This window comes from Rhinolophus sinicus, linkage group LG15, assembly GCF_036562045.2.
Source record: "Rhinolophus sinicus isolate RSC01 linkage group LG15, ASM3656204v1, whole genome shotgun sequence".
Classification (NCBI taxonomy): Eukaryota; Metazoa; Chordata; class Mammalia; order Chiroptera; family Rhinolophidae; genus Rhinolophus; species Rhinolophus sinicus.
In genome coordinates this window covers 50956500-50967687 of record NC_133764.1, presented here as the reverse complement: position 1 = coordinate 50967687, position 11188 = coordinate 50956500, and positions in this window count along the sequence as shown.

Below are 11188 nucleotides of genomic sequence, written 5' to 3'. Positions count from 1 at the left end.
CGATGTTGCTGACCTTTTTTTTGATGTCAGAGGGATTGTTCATTATGAATTTGTACCAACTTGACAAACCGTTCACCGAGTTTACTATTTGGAAGTGCTGAAAAGCCTGCATGAAAAAGTGACATGACCTGAAACTTGTCACCAACAGTTCGTGACTCTTGCCTCACGACAGAGCACCAGCTCACAGGGCAATGTCTGTGAGGGAGTTTTCGGCCAGTAAACAAATAACTGTATCGGAACTCCCTCCCTACTCACCTGATCTGGTTCCCCAACGACTTCTTTCTTTAGCCAAAGATAAAGGAAATATTGAAAGGAAGACATTTTGATGACATTCAGGACATCAAGAGTAATAACGATGACAGCTCTGATGACTATTCCAGAAAAAGAGTTCCAAAATTGCTTTGAAGAGTGGACTAGGTGCTGGCATTAGTGCATAGCTTCCCAACGGGAGTACTTCAAAGGTGACCATAATGATATTCAGCAATGAGGTATGTAGCACTTTTTCTAGGATGAGTTCGTGAACTTGATCAGCCTACCTTGTGTGTGTGTGTGTGTGTGTGTGTGTGTGAGACAGAGTGCATGCTTAAACGTGCTTTCCTGAATTCTTTTGGTAACTGGAAGCCTTAGAGTTGAACTAAGGTAAGTTACATGATAAAAAGTATTAAATATGCAGATATTTCAAACTAACAAAATACTAAAATATTAATTATAAGATAAGTCTGCGTTCATCTACTTTTATCTCCTTATTATGGGAAAGCTAAAACCTAAATTAAGGTATGTTAATAAATGTGTTTTGTACTTTATTAAAAATACGATGGCAAAACACTTGTAAATATATTTCCAGCAGAGCCTACACTTCTGAGTTACAAAGTACGCTCCTAGATATTCCAGTAGAAATGCTAATCGTTTATTTATTAGTTATCAGTAAAAACTCGGGTTCTACAGGTTACAGATTCTAATTAATATTTTTAAAGTTACATAAAGTAATATGTTCTCAAAGGAGGTATAAGAGATAAAAATACATTTTTAAAGAAATCGGGGGACAGACTAGTTTGTCCTACATTTGGTAAGAAGACACACTGAGAGGGACTGGAAAAGTTATAAAAGGTTTCAGAAGAAAAATCTTGAAAACAGATCACATGTAGTTCAGCTAACTGCAATTCAGTACATAAATTTTAGTATCAGAAGAAAGGAAGTGCAACATTAGAGTCGACTGTTCTCTCTCTGCGCCGTGCGACAAAGTTTTTGAACTACCGTGTTTCCCCCAAAAGAAGACTGGGTCTTAGGTCAATTTTTGCTCCATTGGGACTTGTTTTCAAGGGATGTCTTATTTTTCCATGTACAGCAGTAGTCTACATTTGTTCAGCTACGGTCGTGTCATCTTCTTCGGGAACATCGTCAGGACGTACTAAACGCTTCCGTCTGGCTGAGATCTTACCTGGGGCTTATTTTCGGAATAGGTCTTATTTTGGAGGAAACGTGTTATTTGTTACTGAAATTACAGAGAGAGAGAGAGAGAGAGAGAGAGAGAGAGAGAGAGAGAGAGAGAGAGAGAGAGAAACTCTGCCTGGAAAGCAAAGGCTTTAGGTGCCATCAGAATATTCTCTATTTTATACCATCCTCATCATGGGGTCCTCGGTTACTAGAGAAAACCAAATCTCCACACTAGTAAGAACTGAGTGTAACGTTTACATACTTACATATAATAATTACATAAACCTCTGTATTTTGGTACTGCTGGAGTTCCTGTACCCTTCTCAGGTCAGATATGAACCCGTGTAAAGAAGAATTTTACTATTTTCACTAAAAACCGAGATAAGTTTAAAGTAAATTCATTAAGTTTAGCCCGATATTTTCCTTGACCTCACAGAGCGTTGGAGTCATCGACTTCCTGTCGCATCCCTGACGAGAAGGCTTCTATGCTAAGGAAGGCCGGGAAATTTGTTACCATGTCTTTCACAAGTGAGACAGGGAAAAGGAGGGAAAAAAGGAGCAGAAAGGCTGGAGACGAGGCCAGAGACAGGCCAGACTTTTGGCTGCAGTTATACACGGGCTAAGGCCGAGACGACCTCAGGGCTACCCCGGCATCCCCAAAAGAGGCACGCCAGGCAAAGGAGCCCGCTTTGGACATAGAAGCCCAGATTCACCGGAGTGAGGAGTACGCTAATCTTCCAAAATAGCTGTGCTCCCTGTGCAGACTACAAGGGCAGGCGGAAGAGAGATTGTCCCCTACTCCAAAGGGAGCGGGGGGACCAACTCCTTCCCTGCAAATGGCTGTCATCGAGTAACGGGGCCCGAGTTTTCCCACAGCTCTCAAGAAGACCGTCATCATCACAGGGGAAGAACCACAGGTGACCTGCGATGCGGCAGGGAAGCCTGCTGATTTCCCGATGAATACAAGGGCCGCTTACCCTTTCTCAGCTGTTCGCTCTGGACTTATTGCCTCTAAAACCTGTTTGGTTGTGAAGACGAACGGAGCCCCTAGATCTGGGCTCGTACTCGGCCCGTTTCTTGCCAATGGCCCGTACCACAGAGGAAAAGTCACACGAGTCGATCGTCCTTTAGAAAGGACTCTGGAAAAGTTTTGTCAGGAGACCCGTAAGCCCTGCCTCTAACGGCTGCCTGTGAGTTTAGATTCTGACCTAAATTCTCTTTTCTCTCCATTATTAACTTAGGAGAGTTTCGGCAGGCACTCAGGAGATACGGGGACCGGCCCCTCCCCCCAGCCCCACCCCTCGGACCCGGGGGCCAAGTATTTCTAAAAGGTTAGAAAGCGGGACACTCGACGGGCCGTTTAACTCCTAAATAGGAGGGACCTTGTGCAGTTCTCCCGAGCACCCCGAGTGCCGTCAACCTGCAGAGAGTCGTTGGCTGTGTCCCCTTCCCTCCGTAAACGTAGAATGTAAAACCGTCTCGCTAAAACCGGTAGCAAACGTGGTACTGACACAGAATCCCACGCGATGTGTGTTTATTTTCTCCCCCGTTCGGGTTGTTTGAGTACTCGCAGGCCGTGAGAATTTACTTTTCTCACGGAAGTTAGACATACCGTGGATGACTCACACACATCGATGTCTGGTTTTCTTTCACACAGCCGTGTGCCGTCGTGGCCGCCTCGATGTCCCGCATCACTTAAAAATGCTGCCTTTTCACGGTCATTTTGACTCGGGGGAAGGGGCAAACGTCACACGGTGCCAGATCCGGTGAGTAAGGTGGCTAAGGACACGCCATAATATTTTTATCCGACAGAGATCGCCATAGCAGAAGCGATGAGCGACACGGAGCTTCTCCGTTGTGATCACAAAGTACGGTGAACGCTGTTGCGTCGTGCCCTTCAAGACAAAGGCAGGTATCTTCGACGTAGGAAGCGGCACATCGAACCTTACCGTGTTTCTCCAAAAATAAGACCGGGTCTCGTGTGGATTTTTTCCTGCAAAATATGCTTCGGGCTCATTTTCGGGGCCGTCTCATGAAAAATCATGCCGGGCTTATTTACCGCTCGGGTCTGATTGTTGGGGAGAGGTGGTAGTAACGGTGCGTGACGAGTTTCCACTCGCTCTGTGCGGTCAGTCGTGTGTGAGCTACGGTTGACTGAAGGCGTGTTTTACAGCAGGCCGTGAATCGTCCTCCGTCGTGACAACGCCCCGCGTCACACATCGCTTCTGGCCTACGGCGATTCCCGTCGCAGGAACACACGACGGTGTGTCCTCCTCCGCCTTATTCGCCGGCTCTGGGACCGTACGAGTTCTGGCTTTCCCCCGAAGTCAAAACGATTCAGGATATCGAGGCAGCCACAACACGGCCACTAAAGGCACCCGTGAGAGAGGACTTCCAGAACTGCCTCATAGAGAGTGGCGATGACAATGGGATAAGTGTGTTTGAGGCGAGTGGGAGTATTTTGAGGGGAGATGATGGCGATGAATCTTTCGGTGTCCTAATTTCCTTATATTTACCCATTCACCGTATCGTCCGATCACACCTTGTACATCGGAATCAGAGGAAGAGACGTAAGGAGGATCACGTGAGTTCCCTCGGTGGTAGTCGAATGGGGTTGGAGAGAGAAGAGTGGAGAGATCTGTGGGATCGGATAAAAGTAAAATGGAGGACACATACTTCTTTCTTTTACACCGGTGGACGCGAGATAGTGAATCATGAATGTTTACAGCACGGAGACGGTATTCGGCCCGCGAGAGGAGGGTGAGGATTTCTGTGGTCTCGGCTCCGGTGCGGCAGGTCTTGCCCCGAGGGGTACAGAGAGAGGAATGACTCTGAAATTCCGAGGGTCTGTCATCTTCAATGCCAAGAGACGACAGAGGGTCTCCCTGCAGGTAAACATTGACCTTTGTCCGAAAAAGTACGGGCCAGAGATGTGACCGCTGCGACCCACTTTCAGTTACCACGCTTCCCCGAAATAAGACCTAGCTGGACAATCAGCTCGAATGAGTATTTTGCAGTCAAGATGAACGTAAGACCCAGTCTCACAGAAAATCCGGTATGACGTTCTATTCTATTAAAAAGACAGGGTCTTATATTAATTTTTGCCCCAAAAGACGCACGAGAGCTGATGGTATGGCTAGATCTCATTCTGGAGAAACACGGCAGTAATTTCTATGTGTTTACTTTTGGTGTCGATACCCTGCCGCCTGCAGGGCTGGCCCCTTCCAGACCAGTCAGGTTTAGGATGTGCCTCCTTTTTGTCCACGAGGAGGGGATCAGATTTCACGTCAGTGAACTGCATGCTCATAAACTGTGAAAACGATCAATTGTCTGTTTTACCACCGTGATAAAAACACACGTGCAGTCACACAGACACTCTAGTGTGTTCGGCGTTGTCTCCTACTCCTGTCTGCGCCCAAACGGATCCTCAAATGAGAGTATTTCTTTTGAAGAGGTGACCGGAGACGGAGACTAGAAAGGGGTTGTGTCTTGAAGCGAACCAGCACGGGCTTAGAAGACTCCCGAGCACGGGCGCGACAACACTGCCACCTTGTGACTGACCGCTGAAACTGCGACCCGATCGACTGGGGTGCAGGGTCGTTGAGGGGAGGGGGAGGAAGGGAGGGAGGGAGGGGGGAGGAGAGAGAGAGAGAGAGAGAGAGAGAGAGAGAGAGAGAGAGAGAGAGAGAGAGAGAGATGAAACGTCACGGGGAAGTGCCGGTGGTGGAAACGTCCCCCTCGTAGGAGCTCGGGGAGAAGTGACCGATCCCGAAAACGGGGTGGGGGGGGGGTCAGAATGTTGAAAGGTGAATTGTCCTGACTCGCCAAAGATCGTGACGGTCCGTGTAGGCGTGTGTAACGTTTTGACCCCCACAGTTTGAATGTTGCGAGCGGCTCTCCGCCCCCCCCCCCCCCCCCCCCCCCTCCTCCCCTCCCCCTCCCCCGTCACGGGGACGATTGGAACGTGGCCTGTCTTCGGTATCGGTTTCGGCCGGCACCGTCATTTCACAATCCTGCACTACCCCGCCAGACGCGAGCACTGGGGACCGTGCGTGTGTGTAGACGTCACCTGTCTGGCTCGTGGGCTTCTTCTGTCTGGGAGAGACCCTCCCCTCCCTCCGCTGGAAAAAGATGGAATGAAAAGGGGGAAGAAAAAGGAGACGATGCTCCCGCGGTCGCGGTCGTCCTCTGAATACGTGCCCGGTTGCCGTGTTGCGGTCGACGGCCCCCCAGATTCTTCTAAGTCTTCCCGGGAGCCCGGGAGCCGCTCGGGGGAGCGCCGGGAGGCCTGAGCGCCCCGGGCGTGGTTTCACTCACGTCCGAGGCGCCGGGCCTCGGCCCCGGAGTGGCGCGGGGGCGGTCTGTTTCCCGTTCCTGCCGACGCCCGGCCGGGGTGGGGGGATTTATTATTACTTACGGTGATGATGACGACGACGACGACGTATTCCACCCCCACCCCACCCCGATTCCCGGTCAAACAGATCCGGGAAGGGGGGGGCGTTGGGGGGAGTGAAAAGGGGAAGGGGTGAATGAGTACAGATTGGTCGTGGCACGGTAGTCACGGGGCTGTGAGGTACGGCGTAAGGAATGTAGTCGACCCTATGGCGATCACCGTGGACGGTGTCACACGGGGACCGGATCGGGTCGGGGCGATGGTGCGGGGACGGCGTTGGGGGCAGGGTGCCGAAGGGGAAGGGATAAAGAAATAGCCACGGGCGTGTCGAGCAGAGGGAACACGACCGAGGATGTGGTCGTGACCGTGTACGTGGTGCCGGGTGGGTACCGGTCCGGGGGATCGCTTCCTGCACTGTCTAGATGTCTAACCGCTGTGCGGTACACCTGAAGCTGATATGGAATGGTATTGACCGTGGACTGTCATTGAGACATTAAAAGGGGGCGGGGGAGACATAGAGAAGAGGGAGAGGTCCGAAGTTCCAGATAGGAAACAGATGCCGTAAATCGCCGTGTATAATGCGCACCGTTTGGCCCGAGTGTCTGAGGGGAAGATGAGGATGCGCGTTCTACGCGGCTCGGGCCGATTCCGTACGTGGTTGAGTATTTTTTCATTCTTTTATTGACGCTTCTGAGTTAAAAGCGTGATCCTAGACGTCGATCACGATATCCGCATGACCGATAAGTCAATACCCTGGCGTGGGATCATCGGTTTTGTGGAACTCGGGAGGAACTGGCAGCGGCCAAGAGTTCTTGGCCTTCAAGGGTGCGTAAAAGGCCTTGAGGGTGTGACCGGTACGTGAAACGTCTCGAACCTCGCACCTGTTCTTGCGTTCTGTAATTACTCGTTACGTAAAATTTCTCATACTGGAACGCGTCAAAGACTGGACGCTAGAATTCCCTTGTGATGCAGAAGATGGGTACCGAAACGTAAAGACACACGGGGGAGGGATTAAAGGAAACGTCCTCCCCTCGAAAGATTGGGCCAAAGACGTGGGTGCGCGGTCTACCGGGGCGTTATACAGTGCAAAATACGGTACTCCAGGAGGTGGGTCCCCGTGGACTGGCTACCACGTGTGTCCGAGACGAATACGGCGTCGCACGTGAGCTGTCTTTCGATCAAGATCTCGCGCAAAAGGAAGAAAACGAAACCAAACCCAAGATTCCCCCCTCCCCCGCCCGCCCCGGGTCCCCCTTGAGCGGCCGGGGTCGCGTCGTGGCGGCCGGGAGCTCGGTGGGCGGAGCCGGCCCGCTCCGGGGCCGGGGAGGCCATCCGAGGTGGGCCGGGACGAGGTCCGGCGACCGTGCCGGCGGCGGGGCGCCCTCGCCGGCTCGCGATCCGGATCCGTCCCGCTGACGTTCGCTCCGGTTGTCGGGCGCCACCTGGCGGCCGCTTTTATATCGTCCCTTCCCTCCGGAGCTCCGGCGACCGCGCCAAGGGGAGGGATCTGGCCGCTGTGCCCGGGGAGGCGTCGCGGGCGGCCGGCGTCACCGGCGGAATCGTCCCGGTGGTGCCGTGGAGACGGCGCGTCGCCCGTTCGCCGGAGATTGGAGGTGCAGGTTTCTGAGGGAGTGACCGCCGCCCGTCCCCCGGGCTGCCCGGTCGCGTCGACCGGCGCTCGCCCGTGCCCCTCCGCTCGCGGAGGAACGCTGAGAGGGCGGGACGCGCCCGCGCGCCGGCCCGCCCGCCCGGCCCGCGGCCGGGCCTGCCCGGCGTCGGCCCTTCCGTGTCGATCGCACTTTGTTTTCTCCCCGCGTCCTGCTCCGGAGGCTGCCCGCCGACCCGGGGCCGCGCGGGATGGCCCGGCCAGGGCCCCGCGGGCCCGTCCGCGGTCCTTCCCGCGGGCCTGTCGTCGGACGCCCCTCCGCGGGAATTTTCACCCAAGTCCCGATCGGGAGACGTTGACCGTACGCCGCCCGCGCGTGTGGCCGGGGAGGGAGTCCCCGGCCCGCGTGCGTGCTCGCGGGGGACGGTGTGGCCGGACGCGACTCTCCCGGGGCCCGTTCCGGCGGCGGGGACCGGGGCCGGGCCCGGCGGGGAGGCACGTGGAGGGCGAGGTGGACCGGGACGGGGGCACGCGCGGGTCCCGGTCGGTCCGACTCGACTTTTCCTCCCCCGTTTTCCCGTCCCCAGAGACCGGGCGGGCGGCCGGGCCGGTGGGGGTGGGCCGTCGGAGGCCCGTTCGTCGGAGGCGCCTCGGTGGTACGTTTCCCCTCACGCCCCCTCCCCGAGTCCCAGTTCGGAGGCGCGGTGGTTCGTGGCGGCCCCTGCCCGCGCCTGCGACCGTTGCGGTGGGGAGTATCTCGTCTCCTCGCCCTCCTCGCCTGTCTTCGGGGCTCCCCTGCTTCGGGGGTCGACCAGGTGGCCCAGCCGCCCCTCCCGCTAGCGGGGATGGGGTGGTGACCGGGGTCCGGTGGCCCGAGACCGGTTCCGAGGAGGCCGCTGAGGTCCGTGGATAGGCGCCGCCGACGGGCGCGGTGATTTTTTACGCCAGAGATCGACATTTTGTGCCACCGGAGAGGTGTGGACACGCAGTCCTCTGGCGAACGGTCCCCGACGGGGGCCGGGCTCCTCGGCGCGAGCGCGGGGGGCGCCCCGCGGGCGCTTCCCCGCCGCCCGGTGCCCGGGCCCTCCTGTCTCTGGTTCGTGAGCCGCCCGCTTGGGCCTGCGCGCCGGCTCGCGCGTAATCCAGGCGTTCCCGGAGGACCCGCGGTCGACACGAAGCCCTCCGGTCTCTGGTACCCGAGGGTGGCGGGGGTGGCAGGCGTTGCGGGGTTGTCTCGCGCGCGCCCCCCTCGCCGTGCATTCACACGGGCGCGGTCCGGGTGCCTAGGTGCCCCGTTCTGCGGCTGGCAGGCGCTGCCTCCTCGCGGGGCCCTCGCCGCCAGCCGAGCCCTGCGGGAAGTGGGGTGTGCGGCGAGGCTGAAGCAGGCTCCTCTGATCGTTGTCCTCGCTGCGCTACCTTCCCCCGTGGCCTCTTTGCCCGTTGTGTTCTCCGATCGATGTGGTGACGTCGCGCTCTCCCGGGCCGGGCCTAAGCCGCGCCAGACGAGGGACGGACATTCATGGCGAATGGGACCGCTCTTCTCGCTCTGCCTGCGGGCCCCTCGCCTCTCCCGCCCGCCCGATGGCGGTGTGTGGAAGGCAGGGGTGCGGACTCCGGCCCGACCCCGTTCCCCCCCGCCTCCTGCCTCACGGCGCCGGCGGGGCCAGGGGTCTCCTGACGCAGCGGACACTCTCCGCCCGGCCTCGGCCGTGTCTCGCGTTGCGGCTCTCCCCGCGGCGGGGAGGGCCGTCCCGCCGTCGCGCCCTGCGCGCCTCGCCCGGCCCTCTGGTGGTGCCCCTGGAGCGTTCCAGGTCGTCCCTCAGGTGCCCGAGGCCGAGTCGGTGGCGTCGCTTCCCGCTCCCGGCGGCCCCGTCGGGTCAATCCCGGTCAAGTGTGTGTGGGGGTCGAGTCGGTAAGGTCGAAGGAGGGAAGGAGGCATTCTCCTCTCCCCGCTCGCGGGGAGGCGGCGGTGCCTCGTCGTGTGCCCCTGCTCGCGTCTGGCGTTCGGGGCCCGACTCGGACGGGCGCCGTGCCGCGTCTCACCCGTCCCCACGCTGCTGGGGGCAGGTGCCGCGCGGGCGGTCGTGGCGGCCCGGGGCCGGTGAATTTCCGGCCGCTGGCTGTCTGTGAAGGGGTGTGCGGCGCGCTCACGCTACTCGTGGACGACGGCGTCTTTCGCCCTCGTGTCGTTGTGCGCGCTGTGCTCCCGCCTGAGGCCTCCGTTCGCGGAGGCCGTCGTCCGTCTCCCTCTTACCCGTACCGCAGACCCCCAACCCCAGGCGCCGGCGTCCGAGCGCTCTGGCCCGTGCCCGACGGGGCGTGTCCCGGGTCGGGGGCGATGCCCCCCTCGGTGAGAAAGCCTTCTCTAGCGATCCGAAGAGGGTGCCTTGGGGTACCGCATCCCCCAGCCGCCGCCCCTCATCTGCGCGTGTCAGTTTGGCCAGCCAAGGGGGCCCCTCCGCTCCGTGTGGCGAGGGGCCCCCGAGCGGTGCTCTCCCGGCCTACCGCGGCCCGCGCCTCCCCCCACCGAGTCGGGGGAGGGTCACGCACGGGCCCGGGCCCGGCATCCCCGGCGCGGTTTTGAGGCCGCGTTGCTGTGGGCGCGTGCGGCGCTTGACGCCGCGCGGCGAGGTGTGTGGGGCGGGGCGGCTCGGCCTCCGACGCCTCCCGCTTCTCCGCGTCGAGCGGCTCTCCGCCCGCTCCCGTCCCGAGCCGCGGCCGGTGGGCGCCGCGCGGGCACGGGTTGGGGCCGCCTCGCTCGGGGTGTCGTTCCCCGGGGTGTGGGTTTTCCCGAGCCGCGACCGGACGGCTGGAGAAAGAGAAAGACGGACGCCGTCGGGGTTTCCCCTCGGCGGCGCCAAGTTCGCGCGGGGGGCCCCCGGCGGAGGGGGCCGGGCAGCGGCCAGGCTCGCGGGAGGGTGGCCGAGGCCGGTCGGCGTCCCGGGCGTCGCGGGGCCGCCCTCGTGTGTGGCGGTGGGATCCCCGTGCGTTTTCCCGGCGGCCCGCCTTGCGCCCTCGGCCCTTCCACGGGGTGCCCGGCCCGCGCGCCCGCGCCCTTTCCTCGCGGGGCCTCCCGTCTTGCGCGCGGCCTCCTCGCCGCCGCTGCCGATTCACCCCTTCGCGTCCGGGAGCTTACCGAGGCCGGCCTCTCGCCGCGCGGGTGTCGCCCCCGCCCCTTACATCGGGGCGGACGGCGGCTCCACGGCGGGCGTCCTCGGGGCCCGGTGACGCGGCGGGGTTGGGTGGCGCGCGCGCGTGTGAGGCGTGGCGAGGTCGGCGGGGTCCGCGGCGGCGGCGGCGGCGGGCCCCGAGCTTCCCCGCGAGGTGCGGTGTGTCTTTGACGGGGGAGACGGAGCCAGTCGGCTCCCCGGGTGCCGCGGGACCGCCTTCGTTGCCCGGCGGTGAGACCCCGCGTGCGTTCCCGGTGGCCCGACTCGCAACCGACGCCTGCTTTCCGGCGCCCCGGAGCGCTTCGCGGGGAGCCTCGCGTCTCCGTTCCCGCCGCCGCCTCAGGGCCCCCGGCCGCCTCCTCCGTCGCTCTCTCTTCTCCGTCCGTGTTTGCCGACTCGGGGCTCCGCGCCCCGGTGCGCATCGCCTCCCCGGGCCCGCCGCGGCTCCCCCTCCGTGTCCGCCGCCGCCCGCCGCCAGTCGGCGGCGTTGCGTGCGGGCGAGGGTTGCCGACGACCCCGTCTGCGCGGCCCCGCGCGGACGTGCGCGCCCGAGCGGGCGCCGGGGCCCGGCCGGCCGTCGTGGCC